Here is a 20940-nt window from a genome sequence, read left to right as displayed (position 1 = left end):
CTTCAATCTCAACTGAAACCCCAATGTCAGTTTTTTGGCAAAACAGAAAGATGAATCTTAAAATTAACATAAAATATCAAGTAACTCCAAATATCCAAAACAATTTTGAAAAGAGAATAACAAATTTAGAGCTCTCATACTTCTGGATTCCAAATCATATTACACAGCTACAGTAATTAAAACTGTGGTACTGGCAAAAAGAAATATAAATACTCCAATGGAATAGAATAGAGATCCCAGAAATAAATCCACACATTTGTGGTCCACTGATCTTCAGCAAGGTTGCCAAGGCCACTCAATGGAGAAATTACAGTCTCTTTAACAAGTGATGTTAGAAAAGCTGGGTAACATATGCAAAAAAATAAAGTAGGACTCATATTAATCCCATATAAATATGAACTCAAAACAGGTTAAAAACCTAAATGTAAGACTTAAGATTGTACCTCTCCTTGAATACAGCATAGGTGGAAACTTTTATGACAATGGATTTGGTAATTATTTATTGGATATGACACTGAAAGCAGAGGCAACAAAAGCAAAACAGATAAATCGGACTACATCAAACTTAGAAGCCCTTGTGAATCAAGGGATTCAATTAGCAGAGTGAAAAACAACTTATGAAATGGGAGAAAATATTTGCAAAACATATATCTGATAAAGAGTGAATATATAGTACATATAAAGAACTCCTACAGTTCAATAACAACAACAAAATAGTAGCCAGATTTTAAAATGGGCAAAGGACTTGAATAGACATTTCTCCAGAGATGATATATGAATGGCCAACAAGCATAAGAAAAGATGGTCAACATCACTAATCATGAGAGAAATATAAATTAAAACCAACAAGATGTATCACCTCATACCCTTTAGAATTGCTACTGTTAAAAAAAATAGAAAATGACAAGTGTTGGCAATGATGTCAAATAACTGCTTCCCTTTTGTACTGTTGGTGGAATAGTGCTACTACTGTGGTAGCACTGTGGAAAATGTTGCAACCACCATAGAAAAATAAGTAAGGAAGTTCTTTGAAAAATTAAAAATAAAATTAACATATGATCCAGAAATCTCACTTCTGGGTATGTAACCCAAAGAATTGAAAGAAGGGTCTCAAGCAGATATTTGTATACCAGCATTCAAAACAATACTATTCACAAAAGCAAAGAGATGTAAGCAACACAAATGCCCAGTCTTGTTATTCAAGAATAATGGATAAACAAAATGTTGTATTACATAAAATGGAGTGTTAGTCAACCTTAAAAATGTAGTAAGGTTGTCACATGCTACAACATGAATAGATCTTGAGAACATTATGTTAAGCAGAAAAATCCAGTTACAAAAGACAAATACTACATTGTTGTACTAATATTGATGTATCTAATGTGGTCAAATTCATAGAAACAAAGTGGAATTGTGGTTATTAAGGGCTGGGGAAAAAGGGAAAAGGAGAGTTGTTTAACGTGTATAGAGTTTTAGATTTGCAATCTAACTTCTTGAGGTCTGTTTCACAACAATGAGAATATAGATAACACTACTGAGCTACAGACTTAAAGTGGATAAGAAGGTAAATTTTATGTAACATTTTTACAACCTAAATAAAGCACCTAAATAAAATGGTGAGATAATATTCTAACTGTGTGATCTTTGTCCAGCAGAAAACAGATGCCACTCAAAAAGAGAATTTGAAAGGAAATTAAGACAAAGGTTATTTATAAATGCGTGGATAGAGTTAAAGTATGTGATTACCATAAAATGTTGTTGAAGTCCTTGGTTAAAAACAGTAGAAAATCCGCATTATGCCTTGGCCTGAAAGGGCAAGATGAGGGCGTAATCACCAGAATCCTGCAGGGGTTATGGATGTATGGAGAGAGCCACCTGAGAGGACCCTGTGGCATTCAGTAGAGGAACACAGTCAATACCAAACTACACCCAGAATGGAGGAAATAATGGAATAAAGATCTTGACCTCTTACTCCTCCTGCCTCTAATCTCCATCTGGTGCCTCTTATAAGCCAAACCTAATCTGAACCTTAGAGCAAGAGCTCCAGGTGATGCAGTTCATAGTAATCAGCCTTTGCAGTCATAGAGCAAGGTGGAGAAGGGTGAAGTGGGAACCTGGAGGGAAAGGCAGAATATTCAGCACACTCCAAACCTCTTTCTTCCTCTGTAAATGGGAACGAATACAGTCCCTGACTCAATCACAGGGTTGCTTTAAAGATTAAATGAGAAAACCCATGTGAAGCTGATATGGTTTGGCTTTGTGTCCCTACCGAAATCTCATGTTGAATTATGATCCCCAGTGTTGGAGGTGGGGCCTGATGGGAGGTGATTGGATTATGGGTGGTTTCTAATGGTTTAGCACCATCTCCCTAGCGCTGTCTCATGATAGAGTACTCACAAGACCCGGTTGTTTGAAAGTGTGGAGCACTTCGCCTTTCATTCTCTGTCTCATGATAGAGTACTCACAAGACCTGGTTGTTTGAAAGTGTGTAGCACTTCCCCTTTCATTCTCTGTCTCTTCTACTCTGCCATGGTGAGACTTGCTTGCTTCCTCCTTTACCGTCCACCATGATTGTAAGTTTCCTGATGCCTCCAAGCCATGCTTCCTGTACAGTCTGCTGAACTATGAGTCAATTAAATCCCTTTTCTTCATAAATTACCCCGTCTTAGATAGTCATTTATAGCAGTGGGAGAAGAGACTAATACAGAATCATTTCGCACAGTGCCTGGCATGTACCAAAGAACTGTCAGAGCAATACCTGCCATCTGCCTGTATAGCCAAGGCTCTACTATTCTAGCCATGAATGTTTATAAAATAAATTTCTCACGCTTTGAACTTCTATTCTTTCACAGATGTACAAGACTGGTCTAAGTGGCAGACAAACAACAGATCATAAATAGTCCGCTATGTTCAATTCAGTGTGTTATCAGAATAACACCTTACATTTGGAATATGTTCTGAAGAGCAGATAACTTTTGGCTTTTAAATAAAATATTTTAACACCTTTTCCTGAAATTCACTGTAATTTCTACATCCTCTATTTTCTATACTCTCAATTACTTGTTGGAGACCAGCCAGAGCCCTCAACATCAGTCTGGGACATTTTGGGGGCAGATGATAGATGGAGGCACTAGTGAGAGTTTGAATTGTAAGAAGACCGGGGATAAAAGCTAGCTCTCAGCCTTAGGTAGTGAATTAAAAAGTGCCTGAGCCCCGTTCCTAACCACAAACGAAAGAAGCAATACTTTACGAACCCCTGCCAAACACATATGAATTTATCATTGCGTTAGGAATACAATCTCAATTTGTAAAGAACGTCTCTAGAATTCATTTACCATTCACTTGCTAGTACTATTGACTATTCTAAATGTAGCTGCTCAAAATGTGTTTTTTAAGGGAAGTCTGCAATCTTCGTATCATGTGCTTCAAAGTAACATTCCAAGCCTAAAGTTGAATCCACGGAATTCAGCAGCAAGTGATTGCATTTTTTTTCCCCACTGCCTTTGACATTCTCTGTAGCATCTCATTACGTATGAAGTAGGTATTTCTGTCTGCTGAACACTTAAATTCAACCAGTTGCCTTTATTCAGCAGTGGGGAGTAAGTCACTCCTTGTTACTGCAACTTTTTTTCTAACCATATGTTTTACAGATTCTCAATATAATTAACTTCACTACAGGCCCAGAAATTGAACTAATTAAAGATAGAAAACTGAGAACATAAATAGACTAAATAGATAAAAATATGAAAAAAAGGAATTCTTGGAAATGACGTGCTCATGAGAACCTAAAAAAAAAAGAGAAAATGATGAATGAAACTTTTTTCATAAAACATAGCTTTTATTCACATCAAGGGAAATATCAGGAACTTCAGAGGAGTAATATTACATAAAGAGAAGTGTCAGTTCCTTGAAGTTTGACCTTAGGTGTCAGTCTTACTGAGTGCTGAAGATTTTTTTGACTGCTTCAGTAGGCTTAATTAACCTATATTTTGTATTACTGTAGCATTTCTTTCACCCTCTTCCTTACTCTGGGAGAGACTTAATCGTTTATATTTTGCTTTCCTACTTGATTTCGAGACCCTAGATACCCTAGTGTAGCCCCATCATGGGGCACCAAGCTTGCCACACAGTAGGTACACCATAAATACTCTAAGAAAGAATGAATAATCAACAGAAGATTTGCAGGAAAAAGAACCATAGCAACTTTTTGAAATATGATATAAATAACCCATTGGGAACTTTAGAGGTAGTTCCATTGCCCAAATAGAGAAATCAGAAATGCCTGAATACTCATTCATTCTGTTTCATTTCCTCATGTGTTTAAGCACCAAAGTAGACATTTTTGCTGTCTTCTTAGGATAGTGGGTGACAAGTACCAAGTATTGTGAAGGTAATTGATGGACAGACCGCTATAGAACACTTAAAAGAAATGAAGACATTCAGAATAAATTGCTCATAAAAGGAAACGGTTATTTCTTTTAAGATGGCTATTAGTATAATAAGGAGTACTATACCATTTTATTACCCCTTGTCATAGTTACCTTACCCTCAGCCAAATGTGAAGGTTCAGTAGACCCTCATTGATGTCGTATGACCAAAGTGGTGTTAGTTACAGTTATAACTTGACCCATGTCTCCTGGAATATGGGTAGACACAGAAACTGCTGTTCTATTGTTTCTCGAAAAATCTAAAAGCCTTCTCCTGAGACCTCGAGCAGAAATAACTTCACAGGCACCAGCTTCACTTTCACCAACAGTAGGAAAGAGTTCCTGTGTCTTAAAGTGGACACTATAGGTACTAGAGAGGCTAGAAAAATATTGACAGGCCGCAGAGTAGTAATGCTACCTCTCATCAGAATAAATGTAGGTTGGAGAGTAGGGAATAATGATTGTAACTGAATGAATGATGATGAAGTTTTCATATGGAGTGAGTAAATAAATAAATAAATAAATAAATAAATAAATAAATGTAACCATAGAAATATGCATAGCAGTCTCTGATGATTTTTGTGGTATCGGTTGCAGTATTCCCTTTTGCACTTCTCATTTGTGCTTATTTGAATCTTCTCTCTTCTTGGTTAGTCTAGCTAGCAGTCTGTCAATTTAATTTACGTTTTCAAAAGATTAACTTTCATTTCACTGACATTTTGTATTTTTTATTTTGCCCTCAATTTTATTTAGTTCTGGTCTGATCTTTGTTATTTCTTTTCTTCTGCTCTCTTGGGTTTGTTTCGTTCTTGTGTTTTGAGTTCCTCGAGGTATGACATTAGTTTTTAATTTTTTATCTTTCTATTTTATCGATGTAGGAATTTAAAGTTATAAACTTCCCTCTTAGCACTTCTTGGCTGTGCTTCTTTGTTTTGGTATGTTGTACCTCCATTTTCATTCATTTCAAATGAATTATATTTTATTATTTTTTAATTTAAATGTTCATCTTAATTTTGTCATTGACCACAAAATCATTCAGGAGTATGTTGTTTATTTTCCATGTATTTGTGTAATTTCCAAGAGTTCTTCTTCGAATTGATTTCAAAATTTATTCTACTGTGGTCCAAGAAGATACTTTGTATGATTTTGATTGTTTGAAATTTATTAATACTTGTTTTGTGACCTAACATACAGTTTATCACCTTGGAGAACGTTCCATGAGCTGATGTGAAGAATGTATATCCTATGGTTGTTGTACAGAATGCTCTATAAATGTCTGTTAGCTCCATTTGATCTAAAGTCCAATTTAAATCCAGTGCTTCTGTTTGCTTTTTGTTTCTATTTCCATGAAATATCTCTTCCCTTTTCTTTACTTTCATTCTATAAGTGTCTATCAATAAGGTGTGTCTCCTGTAAGTAGCATAGGGTCAGATCATGTTTTCTTTTAAAATTCATTCTGTTAATCTGTACCTTTTAAGTGGAGAATTTAATTCATTTATGTTCAAAGTTAATATTGATTTGTGAGGTTTTGTTCCTGTCATTATGTTAATTATCTAGTTGTTCTGTAGCTTCTTTTGTGTAATTTTTTATAAGACCTGTGAGTTTTATACTTTTGTGTGTTTTTATGATGGTGACTGTTGACATCTTGTTTTTATGTTTGGAACTTCTTTGAACATTTCTTGCAGAATCAGTCTAGTGATGACGAATATCTTCAGTGTTTGCTTATCTGGGAAATGCTTTATTTATCTTTCATTTATGAAGCTTATTCTGGCAGTATACAATACACTCATGAAAGAAACTTTAGATGACACAAACAAATGGAAAAACATCCTATGCTCATGGATTGGAAGAATTAATATAGTTAAAATGACCATACTTCCCAAAGCAATCTATAGATTCAATGCAATTTCTATCAAAATACCAACATCATTTTTCACAGAATTAGAGAAATAGTCATAAAATTAATATGAAACCAAAAAAGAACCTGAATAGCTAAAGCAATTTTAAGCAAAAAGAACGAAGCTGGAGGCATCATATTACCTGACTTTACATTATACTACAAGGAAATAGTAACCAAAACACTTCTGTACTGGTATACAATTAGACACATAGATCAATGGAACATAATAGAGAACCTATAAATAAAGCCACAGGCCTACAGCCAACTGATCAACAAAGTTGACAAAAACATACACTGGGGAAAGGACGCCCTTTTCAATAAATGGTGCAGGGAAGATCTAATAGCCAAATCCCGAAGAATAAAACTGAACCTATGTATCTCACCATATACAAAAATTAACTAAACATAGATTAAAACATAAATGTAAGACCTGAAACCATAAAAATTTTAGAAAAAAAATAGGAAAAACTCTTCTGGACATTGGTCTAGGCAAATAATTCATGACTAAGACCTGAAAGGTGAATAAAACAAAAACAAAAATAGAAAAATGGCACTTAACTAAACTAAAAAGTTTCTGCATAGAAAAATAAACAATAGCGTGAATAGACAACCTACAAAATGGAAAAAATAAAATGTAAACTATATGTCCAACAGAGGACTAATATCGAGAACCTACGAGTAACTAAAAATAGCAACAACAACAACAACAACAAAACAAATGACCCCATTAAAATGTAGGTAATGAACATGAACGAACACTACTGGGGGAACCCCCCCCCAATATTTCAATGTAGGTTCTTTCTATTTTCCATAAGCGTCAGCCCCTGAGAAATAAAGAGAGACAGTATAAAGAGAGGAATTTTACAGCTGGGCCGCCAGAGGTAACATCACATATTGGTAGGACTGTGATGCCCGCCTGAGTCTCAGACCCGCAAGTTTTTGTTAAGGGTTTCAAAAGGGGAGGTGGTGTAAGAACAGGTAGTAGGTACAAAGATCATATGCTTCAAAGAACAAAAAGCAGAACTACTAAGGGTCTAACAAAGATCATATGCCTCTGAGAGAATAGAACAGAGGGCAAAAGCAGAACCACTGATAAGGGTCAATGTTCAGCAGTGCATGTATTGTCTTGATAAACATCTTAAACAAAAGAAAACAGGGTTCAAGAGCAGAGAACCAGTCTGACCACAAATTTACCAGGGCAGAGTCTTCCCAACCCTAGTAAGCCTGAGGGTACTGTAGGAGACCAGGGCATATCTCAGTCCTTATCTCAACTGTACCAGACAGACATTCCCAGAGCAGCCATTTATAGACCTACCCCCAGGAACGCATTCCTTTCCCAGGGTATTAATATTAATATTCCTTGCTAGGAAAAGAATTTAGCAATATCTCTCCTACTTGCACATCCATTTATAGGCTCTCTTCAAGAAGAAAAATATGGCTCTTTTTGCCCGACCCCGCAGGCAGTTGGACTTTATGGTTGTCTTCCCTTGTTCCATAAAAATCGCTGTTATTCTGTTCTTTTTCAAGGTGCACTGATTTCATATTGTTCAAACACACATGTTTTACAATCAATTTGTACAGTTAACACAATTATCACAGTGGTCCTGAGGTGACGTACATCCTCAGCTTACAAAGATAACAGGATTAAGAGATTAAAGTAAAGACCGGCATAAGAAATTATATAAGTATTATTTGGGAACTGATAAATGTCCATATTAAGATGAAATCTTCACAATTTATGTTCCTGTGCTGCAGCTCCAGCCAGTCCCTCCATTCGGGGTCGCTGACTTCCCGCAACAGAACACTTTGCAAAAGAAGACATGCAAATGGCCAACGAGCATATAAAAAAATGCTCAACATCTCTAATTAGCAGAAAAATGGGAAATTAAAATCATAAAGAGATTTCATTTACACCAGTCAGATTGGCTATAATTAAAAAGTCAAAAAATAACAGATGTTGAAGAGGATGCAAATAAAAGGAAAGACTCACACACTGTTGGTGGTGAAGTACATCCATTGAAAACAGTATGGAAATTTCTCTAAGAACTAAAAATAGAACTACCATTCCACCTAACAATCTCACTACTGGGCATCTACATAAAGGAAAAGAAATCATTATATGGAAAAGATACTGGCACTCATATGTTTACCACAACACTATTCACAATAGCAAAGATATGGAATCAAAATAAACGTCCATCAATGGATGATTGGAAAAAGAAAATTTTATATACACACACAGATATATATATGTATATGTATATGTATATGTATATATACACACACATCATGTAATATTACTCAGCCATAAAAAAGAATGCAATTGTGTCTTTTGTAGCAATATAAATGGAACTAGAGGCCATTATTTTAAGTAAAATAATTCAGAAACAGTAGGTCAAATGTTGCATTTTCTCACTTATAAATCAAAGCTCAATATTGTGTACATATGGACACAGAGAGGAATAATAGAGGCTTGGAAAGGTGAGAGGGTAGGAGAAACCTGAGGGATGAGAAATAACCTAATTAGTACAATGTATACTGTTTGCATGATGGTTACATTAAAAGCACATACTTCACTACTATGCAATGTGTCTATGTATCAAAACCCCTAAATCTATAAACATTAAAATAAAAAATAAATACATATAATTACCTCTAAAATGAGGATATTCTAATTAAACAAATGTGGCTGGAAAGACTATAAAATCCCCCATGAGATCAAGAAGACAGTAAAGGAAGATCCAGCAGAGTTGTTTTATGTATTAAATTGTGGTGATAAAGAATAAGCTTTCTGGTTTGGATCTCCACCAAATCCTGCCTATTAAATAAATGGGTTGCATTTGGAAGATCATACCAACGTGTTTCTATTTTTCTAATATTTTTCCTTTAATTTCTGGACCAAAGCCTGTGTTCCCCAAGAAGCATCTTTTGACGCCAGTCCTAAAAAATTTCCTCTGAACTCTTGTTGTATCAGTTACCAATACCATTCACATGACTCTTTGTCTATGCTGATTGCTATGTTTTATGATTTACATGTAGTATTTATACTCTGTTTCCTCAACTGATTGGTGAGGCCCAGTGAAGGGGGAGGAAACCATCAGTTCTTCAGTTCCTACTCTGTACTAGCAGCTATATATTTAATACATTACTTTATCTACTTTTCACAGTAACTCCTCGCAGCTGGTATTATCTTTACTTTTTACAGATAAAGAAACTGAAGTTCAGTGAACTTAAATAATTTACTCAAGGACAAATTCAGAATAGTTTGACACTAGAACTAGTGTCAAATTATTTTACCAGTATTTTAAAATAAGAGTCTTTTTGCTTCTTTTACATAGCATATGCTTAGCCCTGCTTCTTGAACCATGTATATGTGTACTAATGTCTCTTAATGATGATAAAGTATTCCTTATTATCAGTATGCTTTCGAAGTGCCTAAATATCTAAATAGCTACACTTTTTCTAGAGTTTCAAATAACATTCGTTACAAGGTAAATAATTTTCTGGTGAAAATACATTTTTATGTAATAAAATGCAATCATGTAAAAGATATTGAAGACCACAACAAAACTGCATGTCTGATTTTGTGATGAATTTTGCCTAGTTTCTGTTATTTTGATACATATGTGAGATATATATATATGGGATAATCATAAATAAGTTTCTTTTTTTTTTCTTCATTGAGTGTCAATCCACACCTATAGGCTAGAGCTAGATCATTACTCTGTTTTTTCACGGAATTATTTTGAGACCCACCTAATCTAAAAGTTTACATTTTCTTCCCCCTCCACACACCCCCAGGCAATCGATTCACAAGCAGCAGCCAGAGTGACTCTGTTTTAAATCAGTTCATATCATTCCTCAGCTCATACCATCCGATGGATTAATGACTTTCATGCAAAATAGAAGACCAAGTACTTTCCATGTGCTACAGAGCTCTACAGGATCTAAAATTCCATTAGCTTTGGAACCTCATCTTTGATTCCTCTCTCTTCTCGCTCACTTTTTTTTATTTTTCCAACCACATGAGCCTTGTTCTTTCTGTATCATGGTAGAAATGCTCTCATCTCAGGAACTGCCTCATCCCTCTATCTGAAACGCTCTAACTCCAGATATCCTCATGGATATCTCCCTCAAACTCTTTGAATCTTTGTCCAGTAATTTTCCATATCACCTAGGTCTGCCTTAATCAAACTATTTAAAATAGTGCATGTGCGTGCACACACACACACACGACAACCTTCATCACCATCTATTCTTTTTACCTAACTTAATTATTCCCCACACCTCTTTGTCCTTTTAATATTTTATATAATGATCTTGCCTCTTATGTTTATTGTCTATCTCACTCCCACTAGAATATAAAACTTCATGAGGAAAGAGATCTTTGTCTATTTTTTGTTCAGCCTCCTAATACCTAGGCTAATATATGTCATATACTAGCAACTCAACAAATAATTATTTGATCAACTTAATTATTAGCTATTGTAAAATAAAATATAAAAAATCGATTGCAGGGCTTTGGGATTCTAATGTATTAAAATGCATGGCTACATGAATAGATTAATTATAAAGATTTTAGTGTTGAGAGAGGCATTATCCTGTAAAATGGTTAATTTACAGCGAGTGCAGAAGTACAGGAAGAATCAGGCTCAGTTATAATATTAATAAATTAACAAATGTTGACTTATAGTACAATAGAGAGGAGCTCTTAACTCAGGCAGATGAGGATTTGGATACCTAGACTACCACTAACTTTCTGAGAAATCTAAGGCACGTTAATGAACTCTAAAGTGGCTCAGTTTCTTATCTGTACAATGGGAATAATAATATAAGGATGTTGTAAAGCAATATAACACATGTATTCTTGGAGAATTTGTATTACTGACAAGAACTCTTTCTTATTAATAAGAACTCTTTATATATTAAGTATATTTTACCTTCTATATTTGTTGCATATAATTTTTTCCCTGCCTGTCATTGCTTTTAGCTTTTTCTAACAGATATTTTTATTACATTCAGTCTTTTCAACCTCAAACAATTTTCTCCATTTACTCAATTCATTTATCATTAAATCATTTTTATTCCTTATGTACTTCACATTTCTTATAATTATTTAGCACTTTATACTTTTTTTTAGAATAACAAAAAATATTTTCGTAAAACATAAGATTTACATAAGTTTCCAGACAAGCCATACAAAATGGTCACAAGCTTTTTTTGAAGGGAGGACTCTACACTTGACAGCAAAGTCACAATGTTATTAGTGAGGGCTGTGATGCTTGTTTAATGTTCCCATTTTGGTTCAAACAATCAAGCTTGTCCATCTACAATGTCTAAATAAAGTTAGACTTGGCTAGAGAGCATATTTGGACACCATTAGGAGATATACCTAATGCTAAATGACGAGTTAATGGGTGCAGCACACCAACACGGCACATGGATACATATGTAACAAACCTGCACATTGTGCACATGTACCCTAAAACCTAAAGCATAAAAAAAAAAAAAAAGAACTGGTTAGCCGCTTTTAACCAATCCAATTAGATCACCAAAAAGGCGGGGAAAGGAGCCCATAAAATTAAAATAAAACTACCTCCCCCCCTCAAAAAAATAAAATAAAGAAAAACACCCACAGCCTTGCAGCTAACCTGCCAACTACCTTCATTCACGGTGCTTTATACTTAAACCAGGATGGGGGAAATGAATAAAAGCAGGGAGGGACCACTGCGTTTAAACGTTTCACAACAATCCGGATGATACGTCTAGCCTCTGCTCATGCTTTATGACAGTGAATCAGGACAAGACACAGATTTGCTAATGTACATTTAATCACCAAATAACTGAAGATGTCTGGGTTTTTATATTCTGTAATGTTTCTAAGACTATGTCCATTAAGTGCAAGCAAAAAGGAAGAAATCTTGGCAGAACAGGAGAAGTGATACACACTTAATGATTGGATCAATTTAAATATTATTCATGGCATATAGCCTAGTCCATGCGCTAGCTGTTTCAATGGCTTGGGCTTCGTTGGTCGTCCACTGCTCCGCTACATCATTTGCTAATGGATCGTCTGGATTGGGAGCACTTAACAAGGCCTGGATCGATAGCAGAACTGTGCGGATCTGCGGGGCTGGGGACCACTTATCTTTCAAAATATCTAAACATATTCTTTCCAACTTGTCCACATTTGGATGATAAATTTTGGTCATGAAACGTACTTGAGGGGCTGCCATTGGGTATTCTTCTGCAAGTAATAGTTCAAGTTTAAAAGTCCCTCCCTCAAAGGGGGAATCCTGAAGGCCAGCAATGACCACATGAAAATAACGGGCGTTGCTCTCATCTGGTTCTGCTTTGATGCCAGGAACTGGCTCTGCCAGCAAACGCTGAAAGTTTCCTTGATGATCCTGTGGGGCAGCCTGGACATCAGAACCTGAGTTCGGCCTCCGGTCTCGTCCAGTACTTTATACTTGTATTTCTACTTAAAATGTAATATTATTTAATCATGTATTAAACAGCTATGTAGGAAATATATGTGCATGGGATTTTAAAACCATTTTTAATCTCACCATGTTAATGAACCATCTCGTAGTTTGAAACTAAAGTCAAGTCATTTTTCGGCCGGGCGCGGTGGCTCACGCCTATAATCCCAGCACTTTGGGAGGCCAAGGCGGGCGGATCAGGAGGTCAGGAGATCGAGACCATCCTGACTAACACGGTGAAACCCCGTCTCTACTAAAAATACAAAAAATTAGCCGGGAGTGGTGGCGGGCGCCCGTAGTCCCAGCTACTCGGGGAGGCTGAGGCAGGAGAATGGTGTGAACCCAGGAGGCAGAGCTTGCAGTGAGCCAAGATCGCACCACTGCACTCCAGCCTGGGCGACAGAGCAAGACTCCATTTCAAAAAAAAAAAAAAGTCATTTTTCTTAAATTTTCCGGATTGAACATCATATTATTTGAGAACATTTTTGTCTTTTTTGAGAATTTTTATTTTTTCTATAATAAATATAACTTACAAAGTTAAATTTTAGAGATGATAGGAACTGTATTGTTTCTCTAGAATTTAATAAGAACATTTTATATTCCATCTTTAAGTTGTAGTATTTACTTCATAAGTAAATTTTAGATAGATATGATTCATCATATGAATCTAAGAATATTTATGTTTTTCATTAACTATATTATATGAGGGAGAGATACAAATTCTTTTTACATATGCCTCATTGGAATCTACCAAGATGATCATATGGTTTTGCTTCCTTTTCTCTTGATGTGATGAACTACATAAGTAGAAGTTTCAAGAATAAAAAAGCACCCTACTAGTTTCATAATGGATTGCTCTTTAATTATAGCTCTGTGTTTGAATTAGTAGTATTTTATTCAGTGCAAGTATTTCTGTGTGTATAAGATTAAAACAATGAATAATATTTTGCATTTTGTTTCAATGAGATATTATGTTTACAAAATGAGTTGAATTCAAAAAGACCTCATAGCCTTTTGAGTGCTATAACACCATAAATGGGTGATAATTAGTTACTCCATAATACCTTCAAATAAATCACCTCCTATAAAACCTCTGGAGTGGGTACCATTTTTTAATGTGGCCCTTTTTCTCTTGTTTTAATTTAAATCAATTAATAATAATTTTTCTATTTCTTGAAAACATTTGCATGAATTACCTCTTTTCTAGAAACATCATCAATTTCAAGACTCTTTATTAGTATAAAGTTTTATATAGCTATATTTTTACATTATTTGTGGTTATTGTAACATTTATAAATTTGTATGTATGTGTTTTATCTCTTTTTTCCACTTATCAGGTTTCCTAGAAATTGCTATTTTAATTGAAATTTTAACATATAGTTACATATTAATATTAAAAATTCTATGATTTTATATTTTTTGATTTATCAATTTTATATTTTATCTTTTTAAATTCATACTTTAATATTTTCTCAATGCTATTTTATAATTATTACCTTTAATGTTTAGATATTATAGCTCCTTTTTTTGTTTTATTTTGTAGTAAAGTCAAATGAAGCTAATTACATTTTACTGAACAATGTGACTATTTATGGCTTGGCCAGTTACATTTTAGCAAACACCACTTCAACCCCATGATGAAGATCTGACACCTAATTTTCTCCTTGGATTTCTTTTGAGAATATCTATAACTACAGTTATAATTTCTTCTTTGACCTAAAAAATAATTTTGTAAAAAATTTTCTCTTTTATCTCTTTGGGTATTTAATTTTAAATCACATCGTTACTTTTAAATATAAACATATTATGGTCCCAATGTGTGGCCTTTCTTAAACCTGAATTTTAGAATTTATTGAAATTTCTGTATAGCACAATTCACAGAAACTCACAAAGTTGATATCTATATGCCAGAAAGGAACTTTGCAATTAGATGGATAAAGGGAAAAATAGATTTACACATAAAACATTCCATTAATTAAATAGAATTTAATTCTATTCAGTGGAATGTAGAATTTTTCAGTCACTAAATCTATATCATTTGTATTTACCGATTTCATTTAGCAAACATATAGCAAGCTGCGTAATGCACTCCATGTATGATTGCCTTCTGTCATTTTCTACTATGCATATACATTTATATTTTATATTTTGATGAAATATTCAGTATATAATTATTATTGGGATACCTGAGTTGTTTTGTGTGACTTTCAAATACAAAATAAACATTTTATTCCCTTTCAATGCTTTTAGGCTTGTACTCAACTTTGTAATAACATTAAAATATCTGTTTTCATTTTGCTATGTTTTCCATGATGTTTCTGCCTAGATTTTGTTAAATTTTCTTTGAAATTTATGTTTTATGTGTTTCTCTTTGTATGAGTCTAGATAGGCTGTTTTTTTTTTTTTGAAACAACGAAAAATCCTCAATTTCTGAACACAATACCTCATTTCTAGAACATTTCCTTCACCAAAACATATATTCACAAGGTTTCATTGAGATGCAAGGGGAAAGGGTGCTGGGAAATGTGGGTTTTTAGTGTTGCAAGGTGGGGAACATTGTTTCTGCCATAGTCTGTCATTCTTTTCATCAAAGGTCCATTCATTCTCCTTCCTTTTTTTTTTTTTCAAAGCTGTTTGTTTGCTTAGGATGGCTTTATTAATTAAAGCTCTTTTTTTGGTTCCAAATTAATTTTATAGTAGATTTTTCTAATTCTGTGAAAAATGTTGGCATTTTGATTGAGATAGCATTGAATCTGTATAATGCTTTGGGCAGTAGGGCCATTTTAACTACATCGACCATGGATTTTTTCTTATTTATTTGTGTCATCCCTGATTTCTTTCAGCAGTGTTTTGTAGTTTCTTTTTTTTTTTAATTCTTTTTTTTTTTTTTTTTTTTTTTGTAGAGATCTTTCACTCCTTGATTAGATGAATTCCTGGGTATTTCATTTTCTTTGGGGCTATAGTAAATGGGATCATGTTCTTGATTTGACTCTCAGCTAGAATGTTACTGGTGTATAAAAATGCTACTGATTTTTTTACATGGATTTTGTATCCTGAACCTTTACCTAATCTATTAATCAGCCCTGGATGCCCTTTGATGTGGTCTTTAGGGTTTTCTATGTATGGAATTTTATTGTCAGCAACAAGATAGTTTAACTTGTTTTCCTATTTGAATGGCTTTTGTTTCTTTCTCTTTCCTGATTGCTGTGTGTGGATAGAATTTCCATTATCATGTTGAATAAAAGTGGTAAGAGTAGACATATTTGTCTTCTAGTTCTCAAGTGCGATGCTTTCAGCTTTTGCCCATTTAGTATGATGTTGCCAGTGGCTTTGTCATAAACGTCTCTTGTTATTTTGATGTACTTCCTCCAATGCCTAATCTGTTGGAGATTTTTATCATGAAGGAATGTTAGATTTTATTGAAGGTTGTCTTTGCATCTACTGAGATGAGTGTATGACATTTGTTTCTTATTCTGTTTATGTGGTGAATCACATTTACTGATTTGCATGTGGTGAACTAACTTTCCATCCCAGAAATAAATCTTACTTGGTCATGGTGAATTAACTTTTTGATGTGCTGCTGGATTCAGTTTGCTGAACGAAGCTGGAGGCATCACACTATCCAACCTCAAACCATACTATAAGGCTACAGTAAATCAAAAAAGCATGGTACAAGTACAAAAACAGATGCATAGACCGGTGGAACAGAATAGAAAACACAGAAGTAAACCTACATAACTACAACCATCTGATTTTCCACAAAATCTACTGAAATAAGCATTGACAATAAGAGTGCCTATTCAATAAATAGTGCTGGGATAACTGGCTAGTCATATGCAGAATAATGAATTGGACCCCTACCTCTTACCATATATGAAAATTAACTGAAAATGGATTAAAGACTTAAATGTAAGAGCTCAAATTATAAAAATGCTAAAAGAAAACCTAAGAAATACCTTCTTAACAAGTTTTGGCAAAGAATTTGTGGCTAAGTCCCCAAAAGCAATTACAACAAAAACAAAAAGTAGTAAGTGGCACCTAATTCAACTAAAGAGCTTTTGCACAACAAAAGAAGTTACTGACAGCAAACAGACAGGCTACGCAATAGGAGAATATAATCACAAATTATGCATCTGATAAAGGTCTAATATCAAGAATCTACGGGGAACTTAAATCAACAAGGAAAGAACAAAAATATCCACTTTAAATGGGCAAAGAATATGAACAGACACTTCTTAAAACAAGGTGTCCAAGCAGCCAACAACATATAAAAATGCTCAACATCGGCCAGGTGCAGTGGCTCATGCCTGTAATGCCAGCACTTTGGGAGGCTGAGGCAGGTGTATCACAAGGTCAGGGGTTCAAAACAAGCCTGGCCAAGGTGGTGAAACCCCGTTTCTACTAAAAATACAAAAAGTAGCCGGGCTTGGTGGCGGGCGCCTGTAATCCCAGCTACTTGGGAGGCTGAGGCAGAGAATTTCTTGAACCCGAGGGGCGGAGGTTGCAGTGAGCCGAGATTGCGCCACAGCACTCTAGCCTAGGCAACAGAGCGAGGCTCTGTCAAAAAAAAAAAAGAAAGTTTTGCTGTTGTTGTTTTCGTAAGTGCCATTTGGCTCTGTATGTAATTTCTCATTCACAAAAATTTCTCTCTCAGCCTTCTGTAGATCTGGTTCCTCTAGTGTTCAAAAATTATAGAAATGAAAAATAAAAGGAAAAAAAGAACTGAATTCGATCATTTGCCGTCAATCTGTTTTTCTCAACTGAACTGTTTGTAGGAATAAAAAATTAGTCTTACTAATGCAAGAATTTTCCCAAAATAAGTCTAAATCTTGTTTTGTATTATTTGCCTAATTCATGAGACACACTTGCATTAATCATATTTGGCTCTTTTGACCACAGGAATATTTTCTTCAACACTTTTTTATTGTTAATTTCATTAATTTAATTTGTAATCTCAATATTTTCTCTGCTTTCTGGGCTTCATATTATGTTTAATTTGGATTCCTACAATCGTTTCTGTGTATCTTTTAGAGGCTATTTTATTATTTTAACCTGTTATTTCTTTTCTTCACAATCATGTTTGATGAATAAAATTTCCAGGCCTTAGGGTATACACATTTACAGACTAACATTTTTTTTTCCAAATAGCTCTCTCAAGTTATGATACCAATTTTATATTTCCACAAGGAGTATATGAACCTTCCTGTTTCAACACATGCTCACCATTTCTTGGTATATTAAGCTTACAATTTAAATTGTCCTATATGTACAGTGAAAAAAGATAACTTCAATTTTTCAATGTTTATTGTACATTCAGTTGTCCTTTTTGCAGAGTTCAATTTTATGTAATTTACCCATTTTTAATATTTATATATTTCTGACTTAGGCATCAGAAAGATAGTTTCAATATACTTGATTTTAACATTTTGTTTGCTAAATATGTTTAAGTATATTGTTGTCATTTAAATTTGTTTTTCAGTAACTTTAGTAACTTCTTTCATTTATTTGTGGGTTTTCTGTTCCTTATCTAAGAAATTTTATCATAGATAGAAAAAATTACTGAATACTATTTCTTAACAATTTTGAAGGTTTTCTTATTTGTCTCTTTTATCCGTCTGGGATCAATTTTTGCATATGATATTCGGTAAAGATCTAATATTGTAATTTTTTCAATTGGAAAACAATTTATCCCAACATAATATACTGAAAGTTTATTCTTTCCCCACTGATGTAGAAAGTTAATTCTATTATACGTTCAATTGTTGTATATACCTTGATGAATTTCTGAGTTCTATCATCTAAAATATTGATTAATTTGCCTCTTTCTTCACCTACTTTACTTTAATTACAAGAGTTTAAAATGAAAGCACTTTATACCTTTATATTTTTGAAGAATATTTTAGACCTTTATAATTCTACATATATAGTTTCATAATGAGGCTTTGATTCAAATTGCATTAAATTTATTGTAAAGTGAAATATCTTTTTCACGCTGTTTTCTCATCCATCAAACGGATACGTCTCTATGCGTATCTAAGGTTGCCCTTACCGTTACTCAGTCTTTTGTGATTTCCTTTGTCAAAATCATGAGTGTACTTTATTAGATTTACTCCTAAATAATGTGTGTATATGATATTATAATAATTTTTTGTATCATAATTTCTAAGAGTCTTGTTAATATATAGAAAAAATATCCATTTTTGTTGACTGAGCATGAACCCAGAAATTCTCCCAAATTATTTTTTGTAAAATTTTATTTACTTGCCAGGCACAGTGGCTCACGCCTGTAATCCCAGCACTTTGGGAGGCTGAGGCGGGTGGATCACGAGGTCAGGAGATCAAGACCATCCTGGCTAACACGGTGAAACCCCGTCTCTACTAAAAATACAAAAAATTAGCCGGGTGTGGTGGCGGGCGCCTGTGGTCCCAGCTATTTGGGAGGCTGAGACAGGAGAATGGCGTGAACCTGGGAGGCGGAGCTTGCAGTGAGCCGAGATGGCGCCACTGCACTCAGCCTGGGCCACAGAGTGAGACTGTCTCAAAAACAAAAACAAAAAAACCCCAAAAAACTATATACTCATTTCTATTTTTATTTTTCAGCTTTATTTAGGGATAATTGATGAATGAAAATTGTACCTGTTTACAGTGTACAAACTGATGATTTGATATATATACACATTGGAAAATGATTACCGCAATCAAGCTAATTAACATACCCATCACCTCACATAGTTACCATCTTACCATCTTTGTGTCTGTATGGTCTGAAAATTTAAGATTTATTCTCCTGGCAAATATCTAGTATACAACACAGTACTATTAGTCACCATACTGTACATTAAATCTCCAGAACTTATTCATCCTGCATAACTGAACCTTTGTACCCTTTGACCAAAAGCCCTCTATTTCTTCACTCCCTCAACCCCCAGCAAACATCATTCTACTCTCTGCTTCTATAAGTTTAACTTTTTTAGATCCCACACATAAGTCAGATCATTCAGTATTTGTCTTTCTGTGTCTGGCTTATTATATTTGCATAATATCCTCCAGTTTCATCCACATTGTTGCAAATGACAGCATTTCCTTTCTTAAGGCTGCAGAATATTACATTGTATGTGTATATATGTATTAGTCTGTTTTCATGCTGCTGATAAAGACATAACCATGATTGGGCAATTTACAAAAGAAAGAGGTTTATAATGGACGTACAGCTCCACAAGGCTGTGGAAGCCTCATAATATGGCGAGGCAAAGAGGAGCATGTCACTTCTTACATGGATAGCAGTAGGCAAAAAGAGAGAGCTTGAGAGAGCTTGTGCAGGAAAATTCCCCCTTATAATAACCATCAGATCTTGTGAGACTATTATAAGAACAGAACAGGAAAGATCTGCCCCCATAATTCAATCACCTCCCACCAGGTTCCTCCCACGACACATAGGAATTGTGGGAGTTACAACTCAAGATGTGATTTGGTTGGGGACACTGCCACCATATCATTCTGCCCCTATCCTTTCCCAAATCTCATATCCTCACATTTCAAAACTGATCGTGCCTTCCCAACAGTATTTCAGAGTCTTATTTCAGCATTAACTCAAAAGTTCACAGTCCAACGTTTCATCTGAAACAAGGCAAGTCCCTTCTGCCTATGAGCCTGTAAAATCAAAAGCAAGCTAGTTACTTCCTAGATACAATGGGAGTACAGGCATTGGATAAATACAGCCATTCCAAATGGGAGCCATTGGCCAAAACAAAGGGGCTGCAGGTCCCATGCAAGACTGAAATCCAGAGGGGCAGCCAAATCTTAAGGCTCCAAAATGATCTCTTTTGATTCCAATTCTCACATCCAGATCACACTGATGCAAGAGGTGGGTTTCCATGGTCTTTGGAAGCTCCACCCCTGTGGCTTTGCAGGATATAGCCTCCCTCCTGGCTGCTTTCACAAGCTGGCATTGAGTGTCTGCAGCTTTTCCAGGCCCACAGTGCAAGCTGTCAGTGGATCTACCATTCTGGGGTCTGGAGGACGGTGGCCTTCTTCTCACAGGTCCACTAGGTGGTGCCCCAGTAGGGAGTCTGCACGGGGGCTCCGACCCCACATTTCTTATCTACACTGCCCTAGCAGAGGTTCTCCATGA

At 34.9% G+C, this 20940-nt stretch overlaps 1 pseudogene; it reads right to left on the bottom strand.

Moving 5' to 3' along the window:
- Positions 1–12253: 12253 nt before the first annotated feature.
- On the bottom strand, positions 12254–12754 carry LOC100604912 (annotated as a pseudogene).
- Positions 12755–20940: the final 8186 nt, after the last annotated feature.

Source organism: Nomascus leucogenys, chromosome X, assembly GCF_006542625.1.
Source record: "Nomascus leucogenys isolate Asia chromosome X, Asia_NLE_v1, whole genome shotgun sequence".
NCBI classification, from domain to species: Eukaryota; Metazoa; Chordata; class Mammalia; order Primates; family Hylobatidae; genus Nomascus; species Nomascus leucogenys.
Note: the sequence above shows the minus strand (reverse complement) of the source record. Positions and strands in the feature narration are given on the sequence as shown.